This window comes from Phyllobates terribilis, unplaced genomic scaffold, assembly GCF_046119375.1.
Source record: "Phyllobates terribilis strain yellow unplaced genomic scaffold, ASM4611937v1 Scaffold_3__8_contigs__length_932513732, whole genome shotgun sequence".
Taxonomy (NCBI): Eukaryota; Metazoa; Chordata; class Amphibia; order Anura; family Dendrobatidae; genus Phyllobates; species Phyllobates terribilis.
This window is the reverse complement of record NW_027362763.1, coordinates 746,379,186-746,401,455: the sequence shown is the minus strand read 5'-3', so window position 1 is coordinate 746,401,455 and position 22,270 is coordinate 746,379,186.

Genomic DNA, 22,270 nt, shown 5'->3' with positions numbered 1-22,270 from the left:
GTGTTCATTACTGACTCCCTGCACTACAACCACCATCATCCACCCACACTGCCCTGAAGCTACACTCTTCCTGTGGTGAGTAATAATACCATTGCAGCAAAACCACCAGCTTCAGAGGACTGTTCCGCAGCGGCGGCCCCTTTGGCCGCACTCCACAGGTGGCGTAGTCGGACATTATAAAATCCATATATACAAATTACCGTTGGATTGACCGCCCTGGGTCACGGACCGGGTTACCGCCACAGTGACTACAACCCCCAGCGTCTACCGGCCCGGCTCCGGGTACCCCACGGCCCAGGGGGCGCGTCAACTCCATAGGTCCCTTATCTGAGACCACTCCTGCTGTGTGATTTGCCCCACCTCTGGATCTCGTTGGCCCAGGCTATACGTCAGAAACTATTGCACCAGGGCTTGTCAGTGCTGCCACAGTCGCTGCAACATGTGCAGAGTTGAATTCCACCGTGTCGGCACATCGCATTTCAGCCGGTGAACTGGCAGGCCCACCGACTTCTGTAGAGATGTAAGTCGCTGAGCTGCGGTATGCGAACGGCGGAAGTGAGCACACAGCGACCGTGCCCTCTGCAGAAGGCCATCTAGTCCGGGATAGTGGGCTAAAAATTTATGGACAACCAGGTTCAACACGTGAGCCATACAAGGCACGTGTGTAACATTGCCCCGGCGAAGGGCCGCACCCAGGTTTGCAGCATTGTCGCACACGGCCTTCCCTGGTTGCAGGTCCAGTGGAGACAACCATTCATGAAACTGGGTCTCCAGAGCTGACCACAAGTCCTCAGCTGTGTGACTCACATTTCCCAGACATTTCAAAGTAAACACTGATGCCGTTGAGCCCTGCTGCCAGCATAGTAAGGAGGTGCGCAGTTAGAAAGCAGGTGGCATTACCAGACAGGCTTTGGGTGCAGGTGGAGGACCGAGAGGAGGTTGAGGAGGCAGAAGCAGTGGAGGAACTTCTAGATAAAGAGGATTGACGTACAACTCGCGGGGACGGCAAGACTTGGACAGCAGCCCCTTGTCCTGCTGTCACCATAGTTACACAGTGCCCTGTCAGAGACATGTAACGCCCCTGTCCATGCCTACTCGTCCAAGTGTCTGTCGTGAAATGCACCCTGTCACACACAGAGTTTCTCAAAGAAGCGGTGATGTTGTGTGCGACATGCTGGTGGAGCGCAGGCACACCTTTCTTTGAGAAGTAGTGCTGACTGGGCATCTGGTACTGGGGCACTGCGACGGACATAAGGTCTCAAAAATCCACTGTGTCCTCCAGGCGGAAAGGCAGCATTTCTGTAGCCAAGAGCTTGCAGATGGTGAAATTCAACCTCTTAGCTTTCTCATGGCTAGGAGGAAATGGTCTTTTACTTGTCCACATCTGAGGGACCGAGGGCTGGCTGTTGTGCTTTGACGGGGTTGAGTAGGGTGTCCCTGGCAAACTGCCGGTCTGTGAGGAAGATGCAGGCGGACATGTTAGGTTGCATTGATCCAAAGGTGGTGCTCTCGATGTCAGAGAGCTCTCAACACCATCAGGTGTTTCCACTTCCCAATGAACTGACGACCTGCCAATCACACTGGCTGTTGCAGGTAAAGAGGTGGCAGGTCTGCGTCCAAAAACATGTGTGACTGCTGTCCCCCCAGTCACAGAGGATGAAGAGGCCGCAGATGCACAAGATGGGGCAGACGGTGGTTGGCCCAGCCTGCTAGGCCGCATTGTAGCACAGTGAGCTTCCCACTGCAACTTATGCTTCATATCCATGTGACGGTACATGCATGAAGTACTCAAACTATGGATTTTTTGGCCTCTACTTAGCTTTTGGTGACAAATATTACAGATAACACGAGTTGGGTCATCCTTATCGATCTGAATAAATGCCCAGGCTATGCAAGGCTTAGAGCCCATGCGACCTGAAGAGCCACTACGACTTGTGGTCAGAGGCGGAGTTGTGGTTGAGGATGCAGTTGTTGACGTGCTTCCAGTACTCCGTCTCTGTCCAGGAAGGCGCAACCTAACCTCGTCGTCAATAGCATCTGTGACGCCCCGCTGCGCTTGGTATCACAGATCCTAGAAGAGTGTATTGATGGAATCCTCCACAAGAGGCCCCCATAAACATTCACACATCTCCCCCTTCCACCTCAGACCAGCAGAGTTAGACCGTTAGGGATATAAATAGGGAAGGTGGAGCTAGGCAGTTCAGTTCCTCTGAAGAGTTCCTGCAGTAGAGAAGCCTAAGAGAGGTCAGTCTGCAGTGGAGCTCAGTCTAGTCTAGAGAACTCAGTTAATAGTTCAGCAGTGGAGCACGAGGCTCCTGCTAGCTAGATTCAGGGAGCCCTGATAGAGCTTAAGGTGTTCCGGCGTCATAAGATCGGTGAAGCGCGGCAAGCTGCCGTTAGTGTGTATAGCCTATCGAGTAGGCCGAAGGCGAGTGGCGAGTTAGTACATAAGGGGCAGAGGAGCTTAACCAGCTCACCCCGAAGCATTTACCGGACACCGGATCCGAGCTTACCGGGATCTCTATGACCCAGTAAGGCAATATCGGAATCCCTGGAGAACTACAAGTCCCAGGATCACTAAGGTGCTGATACGTAACAGAGCCAGGAGACGCTTAGGCCCCGCATACTGGGAGCGTGAACTTCAAGAGAAGGCCCTACCACAAGGTCAGCCAGCGCAGGACAGAGACAAAGTTAGGCCTAGCTCCAGGCAGGTCAGAAACTTACTGCGCAGAGGCAAGAAACAGGAGGCCCTACACCCGCTCATTGGGGAGGATCCTGATATGCACCCTTCACCCTACAGTGCTCCAGGATGTGCCTGAATTTCCTCCAGTAAAAGGTACTGAAGTGACTACCGTGTCCGTTTCCGTTCTTGCTCTGACCCAGCTGGATCTCGCCTGTCCTGCATTCCCCCTGCATACGCTGCCCTGAGACCTAGCTCCACCTGTGGGGAGCTATACCATCGAGCTGCCTTGTCACGGGCCTCAGTGGACTGCTGCAGCGCTGGTGCTTCTCACCAGATACCACAGGTGGTGTCACAAACTCTTATAAAATTAACAATTATCCACCCTTTTAAAGAGTGACCCCAGGGTACGGGCCAGGGAGCCGACCACCGCGACATCCCAAAGGCCAGGCAAAGGCCCGGGTGACCTCATCGACTGGCTGACTGTGGGTTGACAGTAAGTGGGATCTCCAACCTTGTCATCATCACCCTGTGTGTTATCACACCCGTCGTCCTCAAAGTCAAACTCTTCCTGCCCTGACCGAAAAGTCAAGTTGTCGCTCCAATCAGGTATTTGAGTCTCATCATCGTCTTCATCATTGTCTCCACCAACAGGAGTTACAGTTTGGGAACGAGGGTCTACATTATGCTCAGAACCTTCTTCATCTGGTCCTGGATCCGACTTATAAAGATTCTGGGCATCAGTGCAGATCATTTCCTCGTCTGGATTAACAGAAGCTCTGGAGCAGACCTCCGTTTCCCAGGCTATAGTATGAGTAAACAGCTGTGCAGACTCAACCATCTGTGTTACCCCATACTCAGACGGGCAGCTGGAGACTTGGGAGCTGTGAGGAAGCAAGTGCGATTGGGGTGACACCTCTGAGGACTGGAGTATTTGTGATGTTGAAGTTGAGGTGGAGGAGAGCAAACTTGAAGGAGCACTTGATATCCGCTGAAGCACCTGCTGTTTTTGTGCCTCATCTGGAATTTGTAGCGATGGGCGTGTCCGTAACAAAGGGATTGTATCACATTGTCCACGAAAAGAAGTCGACATGTTAGTTTGGCTGGAAGATGGTCTTTCTTCTGCAGATGTTACTCCCCCCCCACCGCGGGGGGCTCGACCCACCAGCGGACAGGCACCAGTATTAGGAGAGGGGGGCTGGCCGTCAGGGTCCACCGCGGCTCTGGCACAAACCCGGCGACACGGAGGTGGCACGGGCAGGAACGGACTGGCCGTGTCGGCTTCTCACTTTTTGGATTTTAGAAGGGCATGACATGCCTATATCTGTGTCTCCCCCTCCTTTTACTCCTCCACCTCTTTTATTTTCGCATGACTATATGTACTTGTCACTTTTCCATGTGTTAGTTATGTCTTCTGAGCAGTTTGTCAGCTTTTGGACACCTTTGAAGGTGTTTTCTATGTGTTTCTATGTGTTTTTGTTTGCCTGCCATTGGTTTTAACGGTGTTCGAAGGTGTTCGACGAACAGTTCGACGAACAGTTCGGCGAACACACGGGTGTTCGACGAACCGAACCGAACTCGAACACTACGGGGGTGGCTCAACACTACTGTTAATATGTTGTCAGACTATTGATTAAATACACAGAAAGTCACATGCCCATTTGTGTTTTTTTCTGGCTGATCCCATAAGACTGGGTTCACAGTGAGATCCATTGCTATGATAACAGTCAGCTGTTAGTAAATAGCTCTAGGTGGAATGTCAGAGGTCAGGGCCATATGTTAGTCTTGTGACCCTTATGAAAGATGAGATCTTTTTTTTCTTCCTTTTTTGTACAGAGAAATAAATGTACGTTTTATCCTAAGTAGAAATGCTGTGAAGGTTTATGTTCAGGATGATCACACATTATTATCTGATTTTGGTTGTACTATGTGGCTCTTCCTTTTATCCTAATACCGTTTTGACTGCATATTTGGTTTCAATAAAATGGTTAGTAATTTGTTATAGTACTATTGTACAGTAATGCATTATTCATTATTATAAAAGGTGATGTAATATTATAGGGAATATTCATACAATTGACAATATTCAGAAGGGGCCCCTAAAAAAAAACCCTCATTAAGATGCAGCCCATATAAAGACTATATTGACCTTCATATCCATTATTTTTCAAATGCATCTGAAATACAATATGAAGTAATTTTGAAAGTCAAATATTTGTTACTGTTTGTGTTAACAGTTCCTATGCAAATCCATGCATCTCCTTGGTAACAGACAACAAACAAGCTTGGGTAGTCTGGATTGGAGTTATCCATTTCTTTTGTCCTTTACTTCTTGTTAATCAACTAAATGTATACTAGGAAGAATTTGATGACACATAGAAAAGTGCATGATAGACGACTCAGGGTTTGCATGTTGTCTGTAACCACAGAGATGCTCACTCCAGAATATGAGATCTAGACGCCAAATGATAAGAACTTCTTAATAATTTGTAAAATTGCTTAATTGTGCATTTTAGTCTCATTATTAGTGATGAGCGACCACTAAAATGCTCGGGTACTCATTGCTCGGGTCGAGCAAATTGGAATACTCGGGTGCTCGACCCGAGCAACGAGCCCAATGTAAGTCTATGGGAAACTCGAGCATTTTTTAGGCGGCTCACCCCGGCGGTCTGCAGAGGGCCTAAAAATTGCCCAAATCGATGGCAACAGTGCTCAAATGACATGGGGACAGCATGAGGAAGACCCCTGGAAGATTTTCTGACTTCCAGGTTACTTCTGTCAACAACGTTGTCAGAGGTATTACGCCACTTTTACGGACTCACAATAAGACATACCCAAACGAAACCAAAATCGATTTTCCTGGGAAATATGTTAAGGAACATCCTTTCCATGACATGTACATTGTATAAAAAGCAAAATAAATAACCAAAAACAAAAATACTCCTCCACACCTTGGGCTATGTTCACACGTAGCGTTTTTTATGCGTTTTTGCACTTTTGTATTGCTTTCAACCAAGACAAATGCATTCACCAGGAAATTTCATTTTAACATTTTACAACCTTATCTGGCCATGTGGTGTGTGACACATCATCAGACACATGCATATAGTGCTTAAAAGTCATGGGAACAGCATGGGGAAGACCTCTGGAAGCATCTCTGACTCCCTTGGCGCATGCGAAGATGCCTCCCGCCATGAACCTGTCATTGCAGACTTGCAACAATCACCGTCCACGTCCTTGTCCCAGTGCAGCGTTCAGTTATCCCTACCCCATTCCTTGGAATGCAAGCGCAAGTATGCAGGCAGCCTGCCACCCACCCACTCACAGGCTGCAATACTATACTGCCAAATTTTTGACAGCTGCTTGCACTTGAAATATGGCCTTTTAGGCTCGTGGAGGCGGAAGCATTTCATAACCTCATGCCGGCGGCAGCCGGGTGTCCATACTCAGTCCCCAGCCGCCACTAAATTTCCCGGTATCGCCTCCGCCTTCCACAAGCACCGGTCCCACAACATTACCCATGCCCTCCCCAGTGCACTTACTGGGAACGACCGCCTAACCACAAACACGTGGAGAAGGTGAATGCGGCCAGGGATGGTACGGAGCCAGTCCACAACTTTTTTGCTGACAGTTGTATTTAGCTCGGTGAAAGGACTGGCATAGAGGGAAACCCTATCTACCCTGCATGTCATTTCTCACAGGAAGTCCTGTAATGCAACTTGTTGCAGAAGCAATGGCAGCCCGTCCAACATAAACTCGCCCTTATCGGTGGTGCTTTGACACACACACATCTTTCTTTGTGCATTTAATTTCTTGAATACAGAGTTGGACAATGGCCTGATCTGTAATGCTGTTTGAGAAATAACATGCATATGCATGGCCGATCCACATTAAAAAAGCAGCCATAGAGTGTCCGGGAACCTTCCCCCACACTTTTCTTAGCCAGGGCTGCTTTTCAGCAGAGTTTGGACGGGCCCACCAGAGAACATAAGACTCCTCTGGCGGGCCCTGGCTTCTCCTTCAGGAGAATTCATAGTGCCGAGGTGAGGCCATGATGACGATAGAGGCCACCATCTGCTTAGTTTTCTGTTACTTGAAATGCAAGTGCAAGTATGCAGGCAGACACCCACCTACCTACAGGCCGCAACACTAAACTGCCAGATTTCTGGGCAGCTTTTTGCACTTGAAATATGGCCTTTTAAGGTCATGGAGGCGGAAACTTTTCACAACCTCATGCCGGCGGAGGCTGGGTGTCCATACTCGGTCCCTAGCCACCAATATATTTCCCGGTATCGCCTCCGCCTTCCACAAGCATAGGTCCCACAACATTACCCGTGCCCTCCCCAGTGCACTTACTGGGAAGGACCGCCTAACCACAAACACGTGGATAGGTGAATGTGGCCAGGGACAGTACGGAGCCAGTCCACAACTTTTTTTGCTGACAGTTGTATTTAGCTCGGTGAAAGGACTGGCATAGAGGGAAACCCTATCTACCATGAGTGTCATTTCTCACAGGAAGTCCGGTAAAGCTGCTTTCACTTGAAATGTGGCCTTTTAGGCTCATGGAGGTGGAAGCTTTTCACATGCACATGCCTCATACCTCGTGTCCATACTCGGTCCCCAGCCGTCCCTATATCCCCCGGTGTTGTCTCCGCCTTCGACAAGTCGGTCCCTGGACATTACTGCTGGTACTTTTCTGTGGGAATTTGCTTGCCTCCTACAAACCTGGAATATTTCTAGCAAACTATGGTACGACGCCATGGTATTAGCACTGCCCCCAGTAACAGTAGCGAAACCATCCCCAATTTCCTTCTCAGGAATTTTATTTGGTAGACTGAGTGGCTGCCCAAATAAATTTTCTCACAAAGGAGCTGAAGATAGAGTGACAGTAGGTGCAAGTTTCTCTAGCCTGTTAGATATTAGAGGGTGAACGGCAGCACATTGGATCAGTGGTTAGCACTGAAGACTTGCAGCGCTGGGATCCTGGCTTCAAATCCCAGCAAGTACAACATCTGCAAGGACTTTGTATGTTCTCCCCGTGTTTGCGTGTTTTTCCTCCTCAGTAAAAAAGAAGCCATAGAGTGTCTGGGAACTTTTCCACACACTTTTCTTAGCCAAGACTGCTTCTTGGCAGGGTTGGACGGTCCCACCAGAGAATCCTTTGGTGTGCCTTGGCTTCTACCTCAGGAGAGTTCATGATAGCGCTAACTTTGCAGCTGCTATGGGGCTCTGGAGTGGGGGAGAAAGGTTAGCCCTCAGAATCAAATCCTCTGGTGGGCACAATGTTTTTCAATCTGAAACAGCTTCTCAGTGGGAGTTGTATTTCACCACAGCCATATTCTTTAGCTTGGTGAAAGGACTGGCATAGAGGGAAACCGTATCTAACCCAGCTGTCATTTCTCAGTCACCAAGTTCCTCCCATTGTCACACACGACCATGCCTGGCTGGATGTTCAGTGCTGATAGCCACAGATCAGGCTGCTGTGTTACAGCTTTCAACAACTCTGCAGCACTGGGCGGTTTGTCAATTAAACATTAAGCATGTTATCTTCAGCATAGCCTGTTGTCGCTTGGCCAAGGCAGTGCTGCAGTGCTGTCAGCTTGTGACTGATGTAGTCATTTCGGAGATGGAGGAGGAGGTGAATGAGCTGAACAATGTGATTACATTGTTGTTTAATTGGTGACGCTGTTTTTTATACTAAAGAAAGATCCTATTGTTTTGTTTTTTTTACGTTTTTCTTTAAAACAAATGCATTCACCGGGAAATGTCATTTTAACATTTTACAACCTTATCTGGCAATGTGGTGTGTGACACATCATCAGACGCATCCTGTTTTATTTATGATGGAGGGACTCTGAAATTTATAAAGCCTATTTTTATAGGGACATCAGATTGCCCTTACTATTCTTAAAAGGCCAGCAGTCCGCCCTAACTATTGTTAGAGAGCCATCAGCCGGCTATGATTTGTTGTTCCCATTATTAACAAGTGGGTCTCCTATACTGTTAATGCGTATCCAGTGACTGCAAGGGCAGCCAAAAATTTGGACGCAACCCAATATCCCTTTGAAGAGACATAGAGGAAGGTCTCAGTAAAAAAAATGTTCCCAATATAAAGGTGCGGGTCTCCTATAGTGGTAATGCCCATGCTGTGACTACAACTGCTTCCAAAATTTGGGAAAAACCCCACTAAGAATTTAAAGACACATACGAGCAGGGCCACAGTAGCAAGGTATGACATGTTCCCATTAGAAAGGAGAGGGTCTGCTATACAGTTATAGGGTATGCAGTGAGTCTAACGGCTGACAATTTTAGGAAAAACCCCACTAAGAATTTAAAGACACATGGAGCAGGGCCACAGTAACAAGTATGACATGTTCCCATTAGAAAGGAGAGAGTCTGCTATACAGTTATAGGGTATGCAGTGAATCCAATGGCTGACAATTTTAGGAAAAACCTCACTAAGAATTTAAAGACAAACAGAGCAGGGCCACAGTAACAAGGTACGACTTGTTCCCATTAGAAAGGAGATGGTCTGCTATATAGTTATAGGGTATGCAGTGAGTCCAACGGCTGACCAATTTTAGTAAAAACACCACTTAGAATTTAAAGACACATGGAGCAGGGCCACAGTAACAAGGTATGACATGTTCCCATTAGAAAGGAGAGGGTCTGCTATACAGTTATAGGGTATGCAGTGAGTTTAACGGCTGACAATTTTAGGAAAAACCCCACTAGGAATTTAAAGACACAACAGAGCAGGGCCACAGTAACAAGGTACGACATCTTCCCATTAGAAAGGAGAGAGTCTGCTATACAGTTATATGGTATGCAGTGAGTCCAACGGCTGACAATTTTAGGAAAAACCCCACTAAGAATTTAAAGACACACAGAGCAGGGCCACAGTAACGACAAATTCCCATTAGAAAGGAGAGAGTCTACCATAGTGTTGGCGTATGCAGTGAATGCAAGGGCTGCCAAAAATTTGGAGGCACTTCAATGCCCCTTGGAAGAGACGTGGAGGAGGGCCTCATAAAAGAATGTTCCCATTAGAAAGAAGCTGGCCTCCTATACTTGTAATGCCCACGCACTAAGTGTATGGGCTGATAAACATTTACCCCTGGGGGGTATACATGAACATACTGTAGAAAATTTTTTTTTATGGGCATCATAAACACCCTTTAAAAAAATGATGTGGGTGTTGCATCATGGACTACAGTCACCCTGGTGATATGGTGGTGGAGGATGAGGAGAAGGAGGAAGACAAGAGCAAATAGTCAAAATCAGGAAGGGTATACCCATGTGTGGGTGTGAAAAGGTGCATGGGAATACACCTCCCAAGAAAAGACACTGGATTGGAGTTTATGTTACGCTGCTATCATTCGGTGGTGTTGAGAAGTCTGGCCCAATCCAGCCCTTGTTCATTTTTATAAGAGTCAGCCTGTCAGCATTTTCAGTTGACAGGGGGATGTGCTTATCAGTTATAATTCCACCAACGGCACTAAAAACCCGCTCTGATAAAACACTGGTGGCAAGGCAGACCAGGACCTCCAAGGCATAGAGAGCCAGTTCATTCCATGTGTCCAGCTTGGATACCTAATAATTATAAGGCACAGCGGAATCATGGAGGACATTGGTATGGTCGGCAAGTTACTCCCTCAGCATCTTCCCAAACTTTGCACTCCTTGTGAGAGTACCCCGCGCCTCAGGGACTGTGTGATGGGAGGGACTGAGAAAATTCTCCCAGAACTTTGACAGTGTTCCCCTGCCTCTGCTGGATTGAAGTTGTGTCTCTCTTGCCTGTAAACCTTGGTTGTCCAATGAAGTGTGCCCTCTGCCGCCAGCATTTTCAGATGGAAATTTTTTTTTAATAGTTCTGCAACAAGGGCCTTCGGGTACAGCCCCATTTTTGTAGACCTGTCCGCCTCAGGAATAAGAGATATAAAGTTCTCCTTGTAGCTTGGGTCTGGAAGTGTCACCAACCAGTAATGACTGTCACCCAAAATTTTGAGAACGCGAGGGTCATGGGAAAGGCAGCATAACATAAACTCGGCCATAAGTGCCAGACTGCTAACAGGCAAAACTCCCGTGTCCTCACCAAGAGGATGACTGACCATGCTCTCCTCCTCATCCTTCTCCTCTTCCTCCTCTCTGTCCTCTGGCCATCCAGAACAGACGGTATGACAGCTGTGCAGGTAGTACCGTCTATAGTGCATGAAACTAGCTCCTGTCCTTCCTCCTTCTCCTCCTCTTCCTCATTGTCACCCAATTCACGTTGGGATAAGATGAGGCTGGGCTGTGTGTAATCACCCTGTATGGCTCCTTGCTCCATCTCATCGTGCTCCGCCTGCAATGCATCCTCTTTGATTGTGAGCAGAGAGCGTTTCAGAAGACAGAGAAGTGGGATGGTGACGCTAATTATGGCGTCATCGCCGCTCACCATCTTGGTGGAGTCCTCAAAGTTTTGGAGGATGGTACATATGTCTGACATCCATGTCCACTCCTGAGGTCTTATGTGTGGAGTCTGAACTGAATACCGACGTCCTCGTTGATGCTGGTACTCAACAACTGCCCTCTTCTGCTCACAAATCCTTCCCAACATCTGCAGAGTAGAGTTCCAATGCATAGGGACATCACACACATTCTAAAACGGGCACACAGGTGGTGTACTTTAACAAGCAGATCTGGCAGCTCCGGGTAGAATTTGAGAAACCGCTGAAACACGAGGTTAAGCACATGGGCCAGGCATGGTACCTGTGTGAGCTCGCCTCGCCTCAGAGCCTCCACCAGGTTACGGCCATTGTCACACACGACCATGCCTGGCTGTAGGTTCAGCGGTGTGAGCCACAGATCTGCCTGCTCATTCAGAGCTGTCCAAAACTCTTGAGCATTGTGCGGTTTTTCACCTAAGCATATTAGCTTCAGCACAGTCTGTGGCCGCTTGTCCGAGGCAGTGCTGCAGTGCTTCCAGCTTGTGACTGATGTGGTCATTTCGGAGATGGAGCCTGAAGAGGAGGAGGAGGCTGAGGAGGATGAGGTGCAGGAGATGTAGACCGTGGGGGCAACCCTGATTGACCTAGGGCCCGCAATCCTAGGCGTCGGGAGGACGTGTTCCGTCCCAAGGTCTGACTGGGACCCGGCTTCCACTACATTAGCCCAGTATGCCATCAGCGAGATGTACCGTCCCTGCCCACAAGCACTTGTCCACGTGTCTGTGGTTATGTGGACTTTACCGGTAGCTGCGTTGTTGAGAGCACGACTAATGTTTTGGGACACGTGCTTGTGTAATACGGGGATGGCACACCGGGAGAAATAGTGGCGGCTGGGGACCGAGTACCGAGGGACGGCCGCCGCCATCAGGTTGCGGAATGCTTCCGTCTCCACGAGCCTAAAAGGCAACATTTTGAGCGCAAGCAGTCGTAAAATGTGAGAATTTAGTAGTGTGGCCTGTGTGGCGTTGGCTGCATATTTGCGCTTGCGTTCCAAGGACTGGGGTATGGACAACTGAACGCTGCGCTGGGACAAGGACATGGACATGCTTCCTGATGCTGCTACTTGAGGGTGTGCAATGACAGGTGCAGGGCAGGAGGCATCTTCGCATGCACCATGGACAGTGGATTGTCTTGCATCCACAACAGCGGAAGAAGCAATGATGCCACCCGCAGACACTGTTCCTGGACCCTGGGATTCGGCCCTCAAAGTCGGGTGCTTTGCTGCCATGTGCCTGATGATGCTAGTGGTGGTCAGGCTGGTCGTTTTGCCACCCCTGCTGACAGGGGTGGATTAAGAGTAGCAAGGGCCCCGGGCAGTTTAGAAGGCGCGGGCCCCCCCCCCCACACACCTGATTTATCACGTGACATGTCACATGATCCCCTGTGATAGATCATGCGATAGTTCACGGGAAATTAATTTGGCACAATATTAATTGTGCTGCCCCATCTGAGAGCAGCACAATATAGGGGCAGATACCCTGATTCCAGCGATGTGTCACTTTTTCAGCTGCTTGTTGTCATTTTGAGAAAATCACCGTTTTATCTGCTGCAGATCTAGCAGCTCTCTGAATGCTGCGCTCTGTATAGCCCCACCCACACCACTGATTGGCAGCTTTCTGCCCATGCTCAGTGTACACAGAAATCTACTGATCAGTGATGGGGGTGGGGTCCTACAGAACTTACTAGTCATCTAGTGATAATTACCTTCTGACAAATCAATGATTTTATCAAAACAACACTAAGCAGCCCAGTAAGTGACACATTACTGGAATCAGTGCCTCTAACCCTACATTATGCTGCTCTCAGATTAGGTGGCAAAAACCTGATGACAGATTCCCTTTAAAGGAGCTGTAAACACAAAAAAGTTTGTATTAAAAAAAATACAAGCCATTTGTGAAATTAACTTTTTTCATTGTTAATTCACATTAGACTGTATCTTCAACACTTTTGTCAGCAGGTCTTATTACAGACTCTGAATAGGGCAGCTCTCTCCCGCTCCCTCAGCAGAAAGTCACAGCATGGTTAAAAAACGGGATCTTTTATGATTTTCTCATAATAAATAAAAAAGGACATGCAAGTCCTCCAAACTATTTTCCGTTTCTCTATAGGGGAGGTCCTAAATCTTTCTTGTTCTTTAGTTGATCACATGTCAAAAAGGCAAAGCATTTACTATGAACTCGCCTAAAAAAATATACACTTGGAGAGTAATATCATCATCTGCATGTAAATATTCCTTGACTCTAAGGGCGCGCTCACACTGTCGTATAACACGGCCGAATGCTATGTGATGTTTTATCGGATAGGACTCGGCCCTATGTTATACTATGGGACAGTGCAGATCTGCGATTACTGGCATGAGAAAATAATCTCATTCGATATTCGGACCATGTGCACCCATACAAGTCTATGGGTGCACGTAAAACATTGGACTGCACTCGGATGTCATCCAAGTGCAGTCCGATGAACACTCACAGAGACTATGGAGAAGATGGAGAAATTAAGTTCTCCATCTTCTCCATATCTGTGCTGCGAGAGAATCGGATCACACTCAGTTGAAGCTCTGATAGAGTTTGAGCCGAGTGTCATTAGCATAATTGGCCCTTTTCTCTTGCATGAGAGAATATATGGCTTAGTGAGTGGACCCTAAAACTGAATAGTAGTGACGGACAGGCACCTCACAAGCGGGATCCATGTAGCTCTCAGATGTCGTGTAGGTAGGGCTTCATTCCATGGGGTAGGGCTTAATTTCAAGGTATATAAAAAAAAATGGACTTCAAATAAAAATTAAATGAACACAAAAAGCACTAATTGAATTATTTTTTTCGTATTTATGTTTGCAGCCCATTTAAAAACCATTTGAGGACCAAGGCACATATATGTCCCATAGTTTTAAACTGGAAAAAAATTTGATTGAATAAAATTTAAGGTCCTCCAAGGTTTAAGTAGGTCATAAATTCATATTAATACTTGCTCATACAATTGCGCATGCCAAAAGATGAGGAAGAACAGAATCAAAAATATGACATTAAGTGGAGCACTTACAGGTATTCAAGGTGAAAGAGACCAGCAAAGGCATCGTCTCGAATGACAGTAAATGAGTTAGAATTCAGTAAGCTGAAAATGAAGACAGCAGGTTAGAAGCGAACCAGACTCTATGGTGCTCAGAATTAGTCAAGCAGAATTTATTGACTGCTCTTGCAAAGCACTGAGACTCCCGCTGTGTATAGATGGCGCTGTGCGGCCTCCCGCTGTGTATAGATGGCGCCGTGCGGCCTCCCGTTGTGTATAGATGGCTACGTGCGGCCTCCCGCTGTGTATAGATGGCTACGTGCGGCCTCCCGCTGTGTATAGATGGCTACGTGCGGCCTCCCGCTGTGTATAGATGGCACCGTATAGATGGCTACGTGCGGCCTCCTGCTGAGTATAGATGCCGCACGGTGCCCCCCAGAGACAGCAGGAGGCCGCACAGCGCCATCTATACTCAGCGGGAGGCCGCACGTAGCCATCTATACACAGCGGGAGGCCGCACTGCGCCCCCCCCAGAGACAGCAGGAGGACGCACAACGCCATCTTTACTCAGCGGGAGGCCGCATGTAGCCATCTATACACAGCGGGGGGGCGCACGGCGCCATCTATACACAGCGGGGGGCCACACGTAGCCATCTATAAACAGCGGGGGGCCGCATGTAGCCATCTATACACAGCGGGGGGCCACATGGCGCCCCCCCCAGAGACAGAATGAGGCCGCACGGCACCAACTATACTCAGCAGGAGGCCGCATGCAGTCAGGCACACACACAAACATATACAGACCTATACATACACACAAGCACATTTGAAACACAAAAATACATATAAACAGACATCACACAATGATATCTGCCCACACACACACACACACACATACACAGACATCACACATTGATATCTGTCCACACACACACAAACAGACATCACACAATGATATCTGCCCCCACACACACACAAACAGACATCACACAATGATATCTGCCCACACACACACACACACACGCATACAAACAGACATCACACAATGACATCTGCCCACACACACACACATGCAAACAGACATCACACAATGAAATCTGCCCACACATACACACACACAGAGACATCACACAATGACATCTGCCCACACACACATGCCAACAGACATCACACAATGACATCTGCCCACACACACACACATACACACACATACACACACACACACATACCATCCCCCGGCTCCATTCCTCCTGCCTGCTCTGACTTCTCCGTTGCAGCACTGCAGGCCGGGCACGCACTGCGTGACGTCAGAGCTAGGAGACACGGCCACGCACAGGGCCGTGTCTCCTAGCAGTGACGCGGCCGGGCCAGTACAGGGAAGTTAACTGCTGCAGTGCTGGCCCGACCGATGAAGAAGTAGCGGCGGCCGCTGCTGGGTCAGCGGTCCGGGGCCCCCCCTCCCCCCACTGCTACCGGTATGTGCCACGGCAGCCCGCACATATAATGAGGGCAATCCCGCATTAGACACCCCGCCTGGAGCCGCGGGCCCCCTGGGGGCTCAGGGCCCCGGGCGGTAGCCCGGATTGCCCTCATTATAATCCGCCTATGCCTGCTGATGCCGGCCTGGCAGGTGGTGCAAATGGCCTTTTTGGGGTTATCGGTAGAGTCTTTAAAAACCAACCAGACTCGGGAAAACCTAACAGTTGTACTGGCAACTTTCTTCGTGTTGGTGTTACGTGGGACTGTTGCCTGCCTTCTGTCTGCGGCCACCACACTACTTCTTCCTGCTTGTTGGAGTGCTCTGCCTCCCTCCCCCATGTACTGCTTTCCTCGCTTTGCATGTCCTCCTGACAGGTTGGGTCAGTTACTATATCATCCATCACCTCGTCTTCCACTACCGCACCTTAGTCCTCCTCCTGACTTTCTGGCAATTGTATCTCATTATCGGCCACCTCTTGTGACACTTTCCCACCATCGCCTTCGTGTGACCGTGGCTGCTCAAATATTTGGGCATCGCTACACGCGATCTCCTCTTGCCCCGCTTCAAGTGGACCGGGCGAGAGGCCCGAATCTAAAAATGGAAAAGTGAACAGCTCTTCAGAGTGTTCAAGTGTGGGATCAGATGTCTCTGGGTACTCGGCATGGTGGGAGGAAGGAGGATCAGGGTGAGGAATATGCGGTCCAGACTCACGGCTACTGAGACTTGACTGTGTGGAAGACAGGGTGGTGGTGGTGGTGGCTAAGTGACTGGAAGCATTATCCGCTATCCAACCAACAACCTTTTGACACGGCTCTGGGTTCAATAGTGGTGTGCTGCAGTCCCCTAGAAATTTGGACAGGAAGGTCAGGCAAGAAGATGTGGGTGTTTGTTGTGGCACAATTTCTGCTTGCCCACGGCCTTGTCCTTATCCTCTGCATGCACCATTACCATCACGTCCAGTTCCCTGTCCCTTGCCACGTGCCTTGCCCATTTTAAATGGAGGACAGTATCTTCCACGCTCACTACAAATGACTGAGTTTGGAGCGAATTTATATGTGATCCGTGTGACGGAGAAAACAGAGTTTTGAATAACTGGTCTGCAGGTAAGTAGTTTGACCAGCAATCTGGTGTCAATTGCTTCACTGACACACTGAAAGAAATTTTTAATGGAGGCCAGAAATGGCAGTATTTTCTGACAACGTATATGTGAGCCGTGTGACGGAGAAAACACAGTTTTAAATTCCTGGCCTGTAGGTAACTATTTTGAAAAGCAATCTGGTGTCAATTGCTTCACTGACACACTGAAATTTTTTTTTAATGGAAGCCAGAAATGGCAGTATTTTCTGAAAACGTATATGTAATCCGTGTCTGGGAGAAAACACAGTTTTAAATACCTGGCCTGTAGGTATCTGTTTTGAACAGCAAACCAGTGTCAAAAACTTTGCTGACACACTGAAATTTTTTTTTAATGGAGGCCAGAAATGGCAGTATTTTCTGAAAACGTATATGTGATCCGTGTGACAGAGAAAACACAGTGTTAAATAGATGGATTTTTAGCGCTGTAATATGGAAAGGACCTGGCTGTATTCTGCAGTGCCAACAAGCAAATGGTGCAAAAAAAAACGGTGTTCTCTGAATTGCTTTTCAAGCAAATAATGAGGATTAAGATGCAAAAAAAAATATTCCTGGCCCCTGAGAGCTGGGCCTATTTCCAGAAATATCTAACAGCAGCAGCTGTCAGAATTGGAATGGAGCCTCTTGTGCTATATGCACTGCAGTCTGCTATATACACAGCCTGTCTATACACCTTGCCTGATATCTCTGCAGATGGATTAGGCCTCAGAAGGACTGTTTGTTAAGATGGATATGTGTAATGCACATAACACATCTGCATCTCTGGCTGCTGTGGGCATAAAAGGGGACAAACTTATGGTGTGGCCCCCATGCTCCCCTGACCTCAACCCCATTGAGAACCTCTGGAGCATCATCAAAAGGAGTGTCTATGATGGCGGGAGGCAGTTCACATCTAAGCAACAGCTCTGGGAGGGTATTCTGTCCTCATGCAAAACAATTGAAGCAGAAACCATCCAAAACCTGACAAATTCAATGAATGAGAGAGTTCAGAAGCTCCTTTCGAACAAGGGGTCCTATGTGCAAATGTTACATCACCTAGAATAAAGTTTTGAGCTGAAAACTGTTTGATTTCAGTTTGTAATAACCTGCTAATGCTTATAATTTCAAAAATGACCATTTTTTTGTTCTTTATTAAAATGAAAAGGTTGAAAACTCTGCTGTGCATAATAATTTGGAACATGCATTTTGAGTGCAGTTTGAGTTTTTTATTTTTTTAAAAATATACTGTTATCATAGGCAGTTTGTACAAAAACCTTTCAATTGTACTCTAATAGTTATTTGACTGGAAAGTTACAATGACTGCAATTCATATAGGTAATTTGGGAAAATCTGAGAAAATATTATTTGCATAATAACTTGGAACACAGTGTATAAAGGGATAACAATAAGTTGGGATCGCGGGATTTTATCTCTCTTTTTATATATCCTAAAATCTTGTTTGCTTTTGCGGCTGCTGCTTGACATTGAGTACTACTGCTCAGCTTACTTGTGACCACAATATCCAAGTCCTTCTCCTGTTCTATAGTCCCAAGTATACTCCCATTAAATGTATATGCAGCAATATGATTACTCCATCTAAGGTGCATTACTCTACCTTTATCTACATTAAACATCATTTGCAAAGTGTTTGCCCATTCAGATATCTCATCTAGATCATTTTGCAATATTGTAATGTCAAGATTAGATTTTAATATCCTACATAGTTTGGTGTCGTCAGCAAGACTGACACTTTACTCTCAATCCCATCCACAAGGTCATTAATTAAGAAGTTAAAAAAATTGGTCCTAGCACAGATCCTTGCAGTCCCCACTGCTGACTATATCCCATTTAGAGAGCGTACCATTTATGACAACTCTTTGTTTCCTGTCATTTAGCCAATTCCTTACCCATCTGCATATAGTTCCCCCAAGTCCTTGCTTCTGAAGCTTCAGTATAAGGCTGTTATGTGGTACAGTATCAAATGCCTTTGCAAAGTCCAGATAAATCACATCAGCCACATTACCAACATCCAGATTTGCACTTACCTCCTCAAAGAACCCCAACATGTTGGTTAGACACAACTTATTTTGCATGAATCTGTGCTGATTATCATTTATTATGTTATTCTCTGCAATATAACTCTGCAGGTCATCTCTTATGATGCTCTCAAACACTTTGCACACTGCTGATGTTAGACTTATCGGGCGGTAGTTACCTGGATCCACATTCTTACCTTTCTTAACTATATTAACCACATCAGTCATCCACCAATCCTGTAGCACCACCCATGTTACAAGAGAGTCTAAGAATATGAGATATAGTGTCAATTACTGAGCTTAATTCCTCAGTATCTGCAGATGAATGCTATCTGTGTTGGGAGATTTGTCAATGTTTAATTTGCTCAGATGCAGGAGTACTAATTTTTGTGTTAAACTAGTTATATCAGGTGATGAACTTTGATTTTTGTCTTGTTGAAAAATCCCTGGAACAGAAGGTTTGTTTGTGAGCATGGATGAAAAGTGCCTGTTTAATATCTCAGCCTTTTCTTTGTCCTCTATAATTATCTTGCTATTATTGTCTTTTAAGGAGCCGATACCATCTGTTTTTTTCTTTTTAACATTGATGTATTTATAACATTTTGGGGGATTTCTGTTAATATCGATGGCGATTTGTTTCTCTGTAGATACCATTGCGTTTTTACATTTCTTATTTAGATCTTTATACTCCTGAAATGCCATTTAAGTATTCCTGGCCTTCAATATTTTGAATGTCCTCTGTTTTTGTCTTATTAAACTTTGAACTCTCTTATTTATCCATAATGGTTTCTTTTTATTCCTTGACATTTTATTACCAGAGGGTATACATTTTCTCTAGGATTCTAGTAGTATTTCCTTAAACCTGCCCTATTTTTGTTCTGTATCCCCAGTTACCATGACATGGGCAAGGGCAAGTGGGCAAGAAAATATATTGTGAAGGTCGGCATAAACTTTAAGTGCACGTTCTTCTCACTGCGGCGTATGACCACAAATGCCTGCATACCCTGTAACTGCCTGTTGCAAATTTAGTGTGATCTGAGACAGTTCAAGTGACTGTGGCCTGAGACAGTCATAGTGTGATCCACAATGAAAAACTCTACCATGGTATGACACATTATGGACAAATGTGGCTTATATCATTAACATTTTGTGGTCTCAGTGAGAGATGAAGACTGTAGCCTGCAACGGAGGTGCTGCCCAGACATGCATCTAATAGTTCTGCAGATTAGAGATGAGCGTTGTTCGACTCGAACTGTTCGCCAATCTCAAATTCGAGCTGTTTTAGGCGGTGTTCGAGCCATTCGGCGAACACAAACGATTTGAAAAAAATTCGGTTGTTAGAGGTTCTGTTCGATAACTGTTCGTGCACCAAAATCATAACTGGATTTTTTCTCAGTAATGATGAAAATTAATGTTAATACGCAGTTTGAGTGTACAGCGGGGCGGGGGGAGGGGCAGGGGATGGATCTCTGCAGGAATAATGAAGATCTCCATTTTTTTCTCTTTCCCACATTTACAGTGGGGAGGTGCAATCTGCCAGCCTATCAGCAGCGCACACATGGAGCGAAGTGCTTTTTTTCACACAAGCAAGGGCATGTGTCATTGGCAGTGTATGTCACATGTCCTTGCCCTATAAGACCCAGCCATTTTCCCCGTCGCCACCATTTTCTCACTGCTGCAGCTGCGTGTTAGACGGCACTGCTGTTGCTGTGTGCGCTATACCTTGTTAATTTCAAGCCGATTTTCGCACAAATCTACAGATAGCTTGGGAGTAGGGAATAGTTGTGATTGCAGTCCTTTTAAGGACTAGGTTACAGCATTTCCTATGACTTTTATCAGGCAGGTCTGTGCCAGTGCTGTGCAAGTTTTTTTCACAGCATTTGGCTAAATCTAGCAAAACTAATCCTTTTTGGCCTACTGCAGAGTGTGTTAGTCAGTGGAGTAGCCTATCTGTGTTGCAAGCTACACAACCTGTGTATAGAATACCAATTTTTTTACTGCACCTAGTGAAGTAAAACCTTTTGGGCATAGCATCATTCTATTACTCCATCTATACTGACCTCCATCAGGTTGCAAATTGAATATAATTTTTTTCTGCATCTAGCTCTGAAAAAATATTTTCGCTTCTAGCAGTGTGTGGGACTTGTTCTATTAGTCCATCTATACTGACCTCAACCAGGTTGCAAATTGAATATAATTTTTATCTGCATCTAGCTCTGAAAAAATAGTTGGGCTTCTAGCAGTGTGTGGGACTTGGTCTATTAGTCCATCTATACTGACCTCCATCAGGTTGCAAATTGAAAATAATTTTTTTCTGCATCTAGCTCTGAAAAAATATTTGGGCTTCTAGCAGTGTGTGGGACTTGTTCTATTAGTCCATCTATACTGACCTCCATCAGGTTGCAAATTGAATATAATTTTTATCTGCATCTAGCTCTGAAAAAATAGTTGGGCTTCTAGCAGTGTGTGGGACTTGGTCTATTAGTCCATCTATACTGACCTCCATCAGGTTGCAAATTGAAAATAATTTTTTTCTGCATCTAGCTCTGAAAAAATATTTGGGCTTCTAGCAGTGTGTGGGACTTGTTCTATTAGTCCATCTATACTGACCTCCATCAGGTTGCAAATTGAATATAATTTTTTTCTGCATCTAGCTCTGAAAAAATATTTGGGCTTCTAGCAGTGTGTGGGACTTGTTCTAATAGTCCATCTATACTGACCTCCATCAGGTTGCAAATTGAATATAATTTTTTTCTGCGTCTAGCTCTGAAAAAATATTTGGGCTTCTAGCAGTGTGTGGGACTTGGTCTATTAGTCCATCTATACTGACCTCCATCAGGTTGCAAATTGAATATAATTTTTTTCTGCATCTAGCTCTGAAAAAATATTTGGGCTTCTAGCAGTGTGTGGGACTTGGTCTATTAGTCCATCTATACTGACCTCCATCAGGTTGCAAATTGAATATAATTTTTTTCTGCATCTAGCTCTGAAAAAATATTTGGGCATCTAGCAGTGTGTGGGACTTGGTCTATTAGTCCATCTATACTAACCTCCATCAGGTTGCAAATTGAATATAATTTTTTTCTGTATCTAGCTCTGAAAAAATATTTGGGCTTCTAGCAGTGTGTGGGACTTGTTCTAATAGTCCATCTATACTGACCTCCATCAGGTTGCAAATTGAATATAATTTTTTTCTGCATCTAGCTCTGAAAAAATATTTGGGCTTCTAGCAGTGTGTGGGACTTGGTCTATTAGTCCATCTATACTGACCTCCATCAGGTTGCAAATTGAATATAATTTTTTTCTGCATCTAGCTCTGAAAAAATATTTGGACTTCTAGCAGTGTGTGGGACTTGGTCTATTAGTCCATCTATACTGACCTCCATCAGGTTGCAAATTGAATATAATTTTTTTCTGCATCTAACCCAGCCAATAGTTTTGGCCTAATACCACAGTTTGGCCA